At 34.1% G+C, this 12,391-nt stretch overlaps 1 protein-coding gene across 1 annotated transcript in view; it reads left to right on the top strand.

Moving 5' to 3' along the window:
* The first annotated feature begins 415 nt into the window (after positions 1–415).
* Positions 416–12,391, top strand: part of LOC6037794 (cardioacceleratory peptide receptor) — a 113,977-nt gene continuing 102,001 nt past the window's right edge. The window contains exon 1 of the mRNA XM_038263954.1: positions 416–1,395. The gene's annotated coding sequence lies outside the window, so the exon portion shown is untranslated. The remainder of the gene's footprint in view (positions 1,396–12,391) is intronic.

The following is a 12,391-nucleotide window of genomic DNA, read 5'->3' on the forward strand; positions in this document are numbered from 1 at the left end:
AAGCTAATTTTTGATTTTGTATTTGCCCAAGCCACCCTTCATTATACGGTCATCATAATCGCTTCCATGAAATGTTCATCGTATCGTACCCACTTTGCGCATTCGATGAACATCAAACCACGACTCCAGCTTTCCAACTTCAATCAACAAAAACGTCGCTTTCAACATGTGGTTGCACTATCCGGCTAGCACCAGCAGTAGCAACAGAAGTCGGTACCAACCACCAAATGCAACATATTGCTCATGTTCAGCAAACGGTTGAAGCTGTCTATCCGTCCCTTCGTACAAACTTCCTTTCCTTCATCCAGAGATGTGCCCGCGGGAGTACACTTGCGAATGGTAGGTATTGGGTGTTTGTTTTGAATTGGCACGACGGCGCGGAGAAACGGCAAAAATCGTCAGTCGCCGACGTGGGATCAAGGAATAAAGACGTCGTCGTCTTCGTCGGTCGCGTTGATTTCGTGCCTGGTGTGCTCGGAACTCGGTGCTCTCTTCTCTTTGCCAGCCAGACAGCTGTTTTGCTGTGGGTTTTTTTTTTGTTGGTTTGCCGGCGCTGTTGATGCTGTGAGCAGTGGCCGCGCGCGCGTCAGTCAAGATGAAGCGGTCTTGGACGGTGGACGGGCGTTCCTGACCTACGACGTCTGGGGACTTTGGCTGGCTTGTGTTGTGCTGGGGAGTTCAAGTGACCAACTTCGGTGGGAATTTCGGCAGTTCGAGACGGGGTGCGGGACGCCAGGGCTAATCGACTCGAGATGGCACCACCACCATGCTTCCGAAGATGCATCTGCCAATTGGTTCTTCCGGTCGTTTCGAGTGGCCCATTAACGTAAGGGAGCACATACAACGTTCAGACGCCGCCGGCCGAGTGCAATGTACGTGTGATCAATCATGAAATAAAAATCTAGAACGAGATTGCATATTGAGGAAAGAGTAAAATAAAAACGCACGTGGAGAAACGGAAAGAAATAAAAAAATCAAGCGAAAATTATAAAAAAAAACGGAAGAAAAAACCAACAGTGAGTGGAATCAATTAAGTGAATCTGCTACCATAAATTATGAGATTATGGTAATTGAGTGTTTAGTGTGCAAACGATGTATGTTTATTCTCGGTATTAATAAAGTGCCCCCCGCTTATTGAATCATAATTACAGAGCTCGAAGCTTTGGTGAAGAGATTGTGTTGGCCGCGGGAGCAGGTTGCTTGCTGCAGCCGAAGAAGGAAGAATAAATTGTGCTCATCGGAACCGTGCGTCGCAGCTCCGGGGCGGAACTTGTTGCTGGTGCTGGGAGTGAGTCCAGAAAATTGCGGCCCAGATTGTGGCGCTTGTGTATGTTGGCACCCAGAGTGCAGGCATCGGCTAGTGGTTGATGAATAAGTTGTAATTGAGTGTTGCAAGTAAGTGCGAGTTTTTTGCTCTACCCGAGTTATTATTAACGAGGCTATATGTATTTAATGAAGGGTTTACCCATTAAATTTAAAAGATAAACCAATCGATTAAATTAATTGTGAAAAGTACTGCTGAGAGTTCGTTTTAACGCAAAGTTTTTAGTTGAAATAAATTATTGTTCGATCCTTTATTCAACCATGTTTGATCTTCCAAAGCATTAAAAAAAGACTCTTTATTCTGTAAACTAAGATTTTAGTCATTTTACTTGTTTAAAGATAGAGCGTCCAATTACCTGTCCCGGGATTTCCAGAAAAATGAAATAAAACATAAATATCTCGGGAATTCCCGAAATTCAAGCAGAATTATACATTCTTCTTTAATTTATTCAATCAATTTAGTATTCTTATTGAACTTATCAGTTCTTCAGAAAATTCCATGTCAAGGTTTATTTCAAATAATAATAATTACTGAAGTATTAAAAACTGGAAATAGATTTTGTTAATTTGTTGCCGATATTATGAAATGGAAATAACGAAAATTGGGGATAATCGGGACTGCAGTCTGAATAGGTACAGGAGATTTTTGAGCAATTAATTTGGAAATCGGTGTACTAATTGTTTTGTTCTGTTATTGTTCTAACCGAAAATAAGGTACTCCCTCCCTCCATGATCAAAATTGATTTTTTTAAACGTTTTTGTTCACCAAAAAATTGTGAAAATTTATAGAGCATTAGAGCTACCTAAGGGGTAAGAGATTGAACTTTATGAAAAAATGTCTTAACTACTTTTATCGCTTTGAAAATTCTTTTTACCAATCCATTTATGAAGCTGATTTTTTTTAATCATTTAAATACTTCGTTTTATCGAGCCCAAAAATTTCAAACATATTTCAAAAACTCGTTCCAAATATTTGAAAATTTGGAGTTGCGGTTTCATAAAATTTGTATTTTATTGTAAAAAGTTGATTTTTAAGGTAAAGTCAATACTTATCTATTTATTCATGAGCTTTAAATCAGTGAGATTTGCTCTGGAAAATGTATGTGCCCAGGAAAAAATATTTTCTGCATGATTTTTTTTCTTCATTTCAATTTCATGTAGAAATATTACTCCTAATCAAGTTTTCTCAAACTTTGAACAGTCATATTTAAAAATAATGTTTAAATTTTGGAGCATGGATTCATTTTAATTACATTGTGATGAGATAAATCATTCTTCTTAGCAAAAATACCATTTTTATATATATTTTGTACCGCCAAGACAGCTTATGAATTAAAAAAAAAATAATAGTTTCTTGAAGTAATTTGTTTTTGTTTGTCTCGAATGTTATTTACAACAAAGTTTGACTATTTTTACAATCAGATTGTTGCAGGATTGATTCCGTAAGTTTAAAAATTTTGGAATAAGAAGACAACAACTCCCTTGATTGATGTGCACCCTTGAGAATTTATGAAAGCCTGATCGAGCAGAAACTTGCAATAGAGACCACAAAAGACCTGGGGTAAAGTGGATGGTTTGATTTTTTTTGGTCGGGGCAACTGCTGTGCTGGTCGCCATGGATATTCACCGTTAATGAGAAATGTATTTTTGAAAATTACAATGACTTTACGAAAAAGGTAATTTTGTTCATTTTTTCTGGGTTCTCACTCTAAACATTCAATCGTGTGCTTTCGAAAGTGTTTATTTTATAAAGTTTGACAAATTTAAGATGAATATGACCCTTTTAATATTTATTGTATATAATAATTGATCGAGCGCTTGGATTTTTGAAATCTAGGAATGAACTCAATAAAACCTTTCATTTTAAAAATAAAAAAAAATAAGAAAGGCACAAGCAACAATACTTAATTTCTACGGTCAGTATTTAAAAAAATAGTTTTGAACATTGCAAATTTTAATTCAAGATAACTTAAAGATAAAAATCATTCAAAATAATTCTACAACTTGTATTGTATTGTACAAAGTTACTAAAACACGAATTTCAAAAATATTTTTTTAAATGTGACTTCTCTGGGTTGTCGCAGATTTATAAAAAAACATTAAATTTCCAAAAGATAAGTGGTATGAAAAAATGTTCCTCCTAATTGAAAAAAATGGGTACTTTTTTTTAAATAAGAGTCATCTAAAATTCAACAACAAAGGAGAAATTCTCATAGGTTTGGGAGGTTAAGAATCCGTTGCTCACTTCCTATTGAGCTATTTCTAAATTTCCAGGGAAAAATATTTTTTGAATCCCGGGACTCCGGGAATTTTTTAAGCAGCTTTAAAATCTATGTTTTTATTATATTTGATAATTCAGTAATAAATCTCAAAAATGTTATTTGTTAATAAGCTACACTTCAATCTGAACAAGGACAGCAGTCTTTATATAGTTTTAAACAGTTTAAAAATGTGTTCTTTGATGTGCTTTGGAATTTAAATGAAGCACAATTTTTAATTTGTTTCTTTTATTTATTTATTTATTTATATAATATGACTACAAAAGCTTAAACAATTTCATTGAAACTGTCTAAAACAACAAGAAATAAAATTATACTGGACAATGTAACACTTTGGATAAGTATCGAATTTTATGTTTTATATTTGAAACGTATTTCAAAAATTATCTTTAAGTCACTACCGTCAACTGGGGATAATCGGAACTGCAGTCTGAATAGGTACACGAGATTTTTGAGCAATTAATTTGGAAAACGGTGTACTAATTGTTTTTTTTTGTTCTTGTTCTAATCGAAATCAATCAAAACAAACAGAACATTATTCTAAAAAAAATAGCTTAAACAGCTATCTTAAATCGTTACATTTGTCCTGATTTGCTTCAGATGCCGGTTTTTGATGAATAGTTATTTTTTTTTATATCATACTTTTTTCAATTTTTAAGTCATAACTAGTATATGAACATATAATACTAAGTCTATTTCAAAAAAAATTTAAAAAATAAATAATAGAAAATATTTCAGACGCAAAGCATTTTGCGGATCTGTAAACTGATATTTTAACAATTTTCCCTAATAATAATAATAATAATATATGCCGAATACAAATTTTATTGCTTTGAAGTTCTTATTGATTTCTAAGTATTCAACTGTTGATCTATTTCCATCCCCATACTAAATTTCTAGACCAAAATTTGGTTTGTTTTCAATTTCGGGAATTCCCGGGACAAAATATAAAAAAATCCCGGGATTCGGGAATTCTCGGTTTTGTAAAAATCCCGGAATTTTTGTCCCGGGAATTCCCGGGATGGACGCACTATTCATACTCGAGTTCAGTTGGAAACGCGTCAATTATCAAACAATTTTGTCTGTATTTTTTTTTATCAGCGTTTAATAACACCGACCAACAAAATTTCTGTGCAGACTCAACTCGAGGGGAAGCATGATCTTTGGGGTCCCCAGAATCACGTGCATTTCGATTTTTTTCAAAAATAGTTTGTCTGGACCAAATGGTTTTTCTCCAAAGTTTGTATAGAGAATTACTGCGGATCGGTTCTCCTACATATTGCATGCAATGTTTGGGTTGTATGCAAGAGCATGGAATCGCCCTAATTCTCCATAATGTGCCAACAATTACTTTCAATTCATGATTTGGTAGATTTTGAATAGTTTCACGAAGAAAAATCAAAGTGTCTCATAAAAAAAATCAATTCGTGAATTGTGTTCATAAAATTGAGAATTAGGAAGAAATTGCACTATAAACGTGAATATATTTCTTCGTGGTTTTCAAATTCATGAACACAATTCACGATTTCGAGAAGTGACTTTTTTCCTTGTACTCTTGTCAATTATAATTTGATTACATCTAATGAAAAAGATATTGTATTGATGTTGATCTGAAGAAATATTAGTTTGTATGTTAATGCCAGCTAACGAGAAAAAAAATTTTCTGCCCATGATTTGCTTTTACACCCATAATCAAACTCTTATGAAGGGAGCGTCCACAATAGAAGTCACCCTTTTGGCAGAGGGGTATCCAGTAGAAACACCTTTCACCCAAATATGAACACGTTCTCACATTATTACTTATTCATAGTGATTGGTAAATGTTATTCGCGCACTTTTTAATGCTGACCTTTTTTTATTCAACAATAAATAAATCTTTCATATAAAAAAGAAAGCTATGTATAATAGTTTGATGTTGATTATAAAATAAATTGAATTACAGCACAAAAATATACAACTTTACAACTCATATGCTTCATTGTCATTTAAAACTTTGCAAATCAAATAGAGCTGATTCCAAGCACTGGGGTGCTCCAACTTCTATGCAAATTAAATTTTCCTGGTATGAGGACAGCGCAATTGAGTGTGAAAATAACGTAAATAGAAACAAAGGAATATTCTGCAGAATTAAATCGAATTTCCCACATGAATACACAACACTGCATACCGATTAGTACAAAAATCAATTTCTGCTCCACAGGTCTTCAATCATTTCATCAACAAAATGCCAGTACTGGGGTGGGGAGCGCTATTGTCCGTTTGAGTTCAGTAATAAATTAAATTTCTGGTTCTGATACCTGGCTTCCATTCAACACTGCCACTTGTCGTGATTCGATTCATTCATTCATTCCTAAAGCGGCGACCAGCGACCGGAATCGCGTTATTTCCAGCTGGCCACTCTCACGTACCATTACTTCCACACTATCGCCTTTTCGGTCGGTATTTGCATAAATCATTTTCGCAACGATTCACATTACTTCGTTTGCCCCCGAAAAGCACGCATAAAATTTAATGGCTTAAGTTTTTTTTCGCTCTTCCCTTCTTCTGGTTCCGTCTGCTGAGACACGGAAAAGGGAGGAAAACTTGTGCAAGTCCAAAGATCTCAAGTCAAAACGTCCGCAAGTCCTGAAGTGTGAATGGCCTCTCTGGCTCTGTGGAATCGCGGAACAAGTGGGAGTGGGTGAGGTCTGTCATCTTTAAACTTTGGATCATTTCGGTGAACTCGCCGGAAAGAGGTTAAATCTTGTTCGACACGTGATTTACATGACGAGGCAAATTGCGCTTCCATGTTGAGAGGGGCCAAAGTGCAAGCGATTTGTCCGTTGCGACGGGACGCCCAAAAGGGGGATTGTTTCGCGTCAATTACGGTGTTTAAGGTAATGATTCTCTGACGAGACGCCACAGCTACCGGTGCAAGATATAGTCACTAAGTGGTAATAAAGTTTGCTTAAGGTAAGTGACGTTTTTTTTCGAAATTGTTAAAGATCATTTGCTTTTCTACACAGCACGAATTTGTATTTTGGAAGGTTGAATATCATTTCTTTTGTTTTCGAAATACATTTTCTTCAATTTATGTGAAAAAGGTACAAATACACATAAAAAAAGTTCAAAATTATATAAGGAATTTCAAGGAGTTTTCCTACAACAAATTCAATAATAAAAAATATTCTCTTTACTAAATGTTTCAAATTCACAACTCCTTCCCTTTTGAAAATAGATCCGTCAGCCTAATTGCAATACATTTTTGATAACCGTTAATCGTTGTAATTTTGGTACTCAAATATGTATAGGTCACCGTTGAAATTTTAAAGTTATTGCAATTTTAGAGCAAAAACAAGTTTTTTACACGTTTTCGAAATTTTCCCGTTTTCTGCGTGCGGTGTGGCGGAAATCACGGTTTTAATTTTCAAGAAATTATTGCTGGGAATATTGAAAACATAACTTCACCATGTTTTTTAATATATTGTATAAAAAATTTCCGAGGAATCCAATAAAAATATTTTTCAATTCCGTCGTGAAACTACTTGCTTTTCCTGTCACTCTTGAACGACGAAATAGCCTACTTTTCTGTACCAAAAATAACAGAATCGAATAGCAACACTTTTCAAAATAAATGCTGAAAAGTTCTACTTTTCAGCACGGAAATGGGTGTTAAAAAGTTGAATTTTTCAGCTTTTGTTTCGAAAAGTAACACTTTTCAACATTTTTTTGATTTATCGATTTATTGACAAAATACATGAAAACTTGACTTCAAATTTCACTCAATGGGTGTTTTCCGGAATTGCAAAAAATGTTGTATGGAACTCGTTGCAAAACTTAATTTTTTCAGCACTCTTCGTATTTATCCAACTCGGTGAACCTCGTTGGTTAAATGTACGACTCGTGCTGAAAAAATCCTCTTTTTGCAACTTGTTGCAAAAACTACTATTTCAGTCATAGGCAATTTGGTTTTAACACCTTTAAAACAGCATTTAAAGTTTTCATTCGACCTTTTCAAATGTAAGGCTAGATATATAACAATTCTATCTATTTTTCATTCCTCACTGAGGTAAGGCTATAGTTTTTTCCCTGTTCCTGAGGGGAACACCCTTGAAGAGTATCGGGGCCGGCATTTACAAAGTAGATTCAGTGGCAGTTTCATTCTCAACTTAATGTTAACATGTTAAGGTTAATGTTAACATTCCATAGCACTATGGTACATTGGGTGGCCAAGTTTCAAAAAAGTGACCTTCTCCAAATATTTTTTGGTATTTTTTTCTCGAAAGTAAACATTCTAACTAAGAAAAATCCAAATTTTCAAAGCTCTAAAATTGTTCATTACGGAGATACGCAAGCTGAAAGTCAAAAAATGGAGTAAAAAACTAGCGTTTTTCGTAAAAAAGGCTGATTGTTTAATTTTAACATAGCTCAGCCATTTTAAATTTTTTATTAGGACAATTAAACATCGTTGGAAAGGTAATGAGATAAGCTTTGAAACTATTAATAGATAAAATGTTGTTTCAAAACCAAAAACTGAAGTTTTCATCGAATAACTGGAGTATTTTTTTGACATAACTTATTTTTTTGTGTTTGTTAATCGAGTACTTTTTTTGCTAACCGATGCTAAACATGAAACTAAGATCACTTGAAAGATTGGATCATAATCTAACATTGCTGAAATTTCCAGCATGCGATTTTTTGCGTTTTCGGAGATATGCCATTTTGAACATTTACGTTTTATCAAAATTTGCTGCAATCTACATATGCGCCCGTTTATTTCACTTGCTTTGCTACCTACTTCGTGGGCATCGTCGCTTCAAAAATCAATACCTGGTTTCAAGAAGTTCGAAATGACTTTATTGGAATTTTCTGTTGCCTACATTTAAAATTGAGTACCTTAGTCAAAATAAGGTATTCGTACCGAAGTTTCTCAAGCGAAACTGGAGAATCTCAGTTTGATACCGAAAAAAGTATTCAGCAAAATATTGACTTAGCATGATGAATTTATGCAATCAATCCATGAAACTGATCCACATTTAAGTTCTATGTTGGTTAGTACAAAACATCATAAAAGTACCTTTAACATATCCTGAAGCCGTCAGAAACTCTATAATCAAATGAATTTTCATGAACAAGAACATTAGGATTAGTAAGAATATGTTTTGTATTTTATCGTTTTAATTCATAATTGATATTTTGAATAAAATTAATTTTTCTGTTATTTGATTTAACAATTAAAATTTTCGCAATTTATGCCCGTAAGGGTGGGGGCGGTGGGTCTCAAGTTATATGGCATGGACTCACAAAAAGAAACACACAGCAGTAAATAATAAATATTTGACTTAAAATGGATTTATTACGCTTAACAAAATTTTGTTGGAGGAGAGGAGGGGAGGGGGAGCGGGGTGAATGAAAATGGAGGGAGGGGTTGTGACCTTAAAGTGGAGCTTATCCATAATTTAATAATATAAACTTGCAATAAAATATATACGCAATTCTATTGCACTTGCAAATGTTTGAAAAGACTATTTATTATAAACAATCCACTATTGAAAAACATGAAAAGTCATAAAAATCGACGTATATCATTTCAATACCATACAATTACCCAAATTTGTATGAAATAACATTTAGAAAGCAAAAAAAAAAATAATTTGGCCGCCTGTTTGTATGGAGTTGGCCCATAGTGCATAGGTCGCCTCCCTAAGGTGTCGTGATAAGGTCCAGTTTGTGACGATACACTACCTTCCCTTTACTAAGCAATCGAATCCAGAAGGGAAAAGATCGCCAGTTGTGTTGGTCCGAGCTGGGATTTGAACCCCGATCTACCGCCTACGAGGCGGAAGCGTTACCACTGGGTTACGTGGCTCGGTCCTGTCCTGGCTATAGTCTTGATCTAAAAAAGAACTTTTTATTTAAAGCTTGAAACCCCACCTTAATTTATACATATCGACTTAAAACCGAACCCTGAACAAATGTCTGTGTGTATGTATGTGGGTTAGGGTGCCCAGAAAAATAATTCCTGCTCCACAAGCGAAAAACGGTTTTTTGGGTTGTTTTAAGCATTTGTGCAAATTTTAAGCAATATTGGCGGAGATTAACCCATTGATATCTGAGCCTAAAGTTTGTGAAAAAAATGTTTTTTATACAAAAGAGACTTTTAAAAATCGTTAATAACGTTTATAATCGTTAATAAACGTTTGATGAAAGAAGCTCACCGTGCAGACCAAACTGTAAGAAAATTATGTTTTCCATACATTTTTCGATTTTTCCCATACAAACTTCACCTACGAGTATGAATTGGTAACTATTGACCGATTTTGCTTATATTTGGCTCAGAGTCCTAAAATAGTTCAAGGAACTCACTCAGTTTTCCCAGCTTTGGTTGAACCGATTTTACCAAACCAACCGCATTCGACTTGGTTTAGGGTACCATCCGGTGTTATTGAATTGTTTGAAGTTTCGATAAGTAGTTCAAAAGTCATGTATAAATTTGTGTTTTCGTCTATTTTCAGAAGTTGAATAAATGGCAGGAAATCGCACCAAACATCATCATGTTATATATGTATCGTTTGATAGGTATTCGAAAGACTTTTCAAACGAGTAAAAAATATTGTCAATCTGGCAGCCCTGTCTCAAGTTATGAGAATTCAGTGATATTTATGTAGTTTTTTGAATCCGGATCTCATTTATATGCATGTAAGCGATGTCTGGATCCATCATTCAGCCAGGTAATAGAAAGACCTTTCCAACGAGTCCAAATTATGAAGATCTGGCATACCCTGTCTAAAGTTATGATTCCTTAAGTGATATTTATGTACTTTTTAATGCCGTATCTAACATAAATGAATGTAAGCTATATCCGGATTCATCAACAATTTCTTAAGTTTCTAACAGTTTGAAGATCTGGAAACTCTGTAATGACTACTTATATTTGTGTACTTTTCTATTCCGGATCTAAAATAATTGAGATGAAATTGATTGATGACCAACCACATAGGTGAATAAAGTTAGTTTTTAATTACAAATCGTTGGAAAAACAACTACTTAATATAGACAAACCGCGTTTTCAAAAATTGATAAATTTGAAATCAATACTTCATCAAACGCCCAAATCTGCGTGAGAAGAGAAAGGCAAAATTATGAGACCTAAAGATTTTCCCACAATAAAAAATGAAAAAATGCTGTGAAACTGCTCATTACCGATACAATCTTAAGTATGTTTCGGCTGCCCCTATCAAATTACCGGTTAAAAGTGTGAAATAAATCGCCAAGGTGCTATAATCGACGTATTCCCAAAAGAATCAATCAAACTCAGTGGGCAATAAACGTTTAATTGAAGCCGCCCACGGGAGTTAAACAAAACAGCAAAAAAAACTAAATAATAAAAGCACAGTCCGTTCCAGTCAGCGGTGAAAGGTGCCAACCGTTTCGGAGTCGGATTATTTTGCCGGCGCCCGTCGTCGTCGTCGTCAAATTCGTTGGCGGGGGTCGGTTCCATTCAATCCTATCATTCCATTTTCGCACACCTTCTGATCGTCCATTGACCATTTTTAAATATTTATGAGTATATTTACCCCGCCATCAAACTGCCATTAGACAGCCGGTAGCAAACTGTGCATTAAAGCAGTTCTCTAGGAAACATTATTTATTTTTCATTTTGTTTTTATTGGCCTGTAATTTGTGATCTAATTAACAGCCTGATAAAGATCAACCTTGTAATAATCATGTAGTTTCGTAATGCTGTAATAGTAGTTTATGCAACAAGTTGCAAAAAGAGGATTTTTTTTCCAACGAGGTTCACCGAGTTGGATAAATACGACGAGTGCTGAAAAAATAAGTTTTGCAACGAGTTCCATACAATATTTTTTGCATTTCAGAAAAACACAAATTGAGTGAAATTACAAGTCATAAGTATAAGTTCATAAATTTTGCCAATTAATCGCTTAAATAAAAAAAATGAAAAGTAATACTTTTCAAAACAAGTGCTGAAAAATTCAACTTTCCAGCACCAATTTCAGTGTTGAAAAGTAAAACTTTTCAGCATTTTTATTGAAGAGTGTTGCTATAAGATTCTGTTATTTTTGGTAGAGAATATTAGGCTATTTCGTCGTTCAAGAATGACAGTAAAAGTAAGTAGTTTCACGACGGAATTGCAAAAAATGTTTTAAAGGGCCAGAATACAAATCCATTTCTTTTTTGGCAACACGATATCTGCTAAAGTTTCTGCTTGCCAAAAATCAACGTCGATTGTGAAATTGTTCATTATTGTGAAAATCCCTTCCAAAGATACATTTTTCCAATATTTCATAAAAGATACAATAAAATACAAAAATAGTACCCTACACGTGTTGATACTATTCTATAACGATTTTCTTATTTCTTGTCAAGTAATAATCAATGTAATTAATCAATGATTATAAACTAGGTGATCAATTTAGAACGAAAATTCCTTCAGTACCTTCGGAAAGGGTACAACATGCACATGTCGATTCTAATGTGTGTTTGTTACAGTGATGATCATTTTTCCTTTAAAATGATTGGCGGCTTCACCTTAACTTTTGTGCATAATAATTATTTATAGTTTTTTCTTCGTGTAGCTTTTTTTTTAATCCTTTTTGTAACCTACACAGAAAAAAATATTCCTGTAAATTTACATTATTTATCATGTACCAAAAGGTATCATGATAAATGATGTATATTTACATCATCTTCATTGGAAATTTACATGACTTTCATTGTAAATGTTCAAATAGAAAATCTTTTGAAATCGTGTAAATTTCCAATGAATATAATGTAAATTTACACAA

The sequence above is a fragment of the Culex quinquefasciatus genome, chromosome 3 (assembly GCF_015732765.1).
Source record: "Culex quinquefasciatus strain JHB chromosome 3, VPISU_Cqui_1.0_pri_paternal, whole genome shotgun sequence".
NCBI classification, from domain to species: Eukaryota; Metazoa; Arthropoda; class Insecta; order Diptera; family Culicidae; genus Culex; species Culex quinquefasciatus.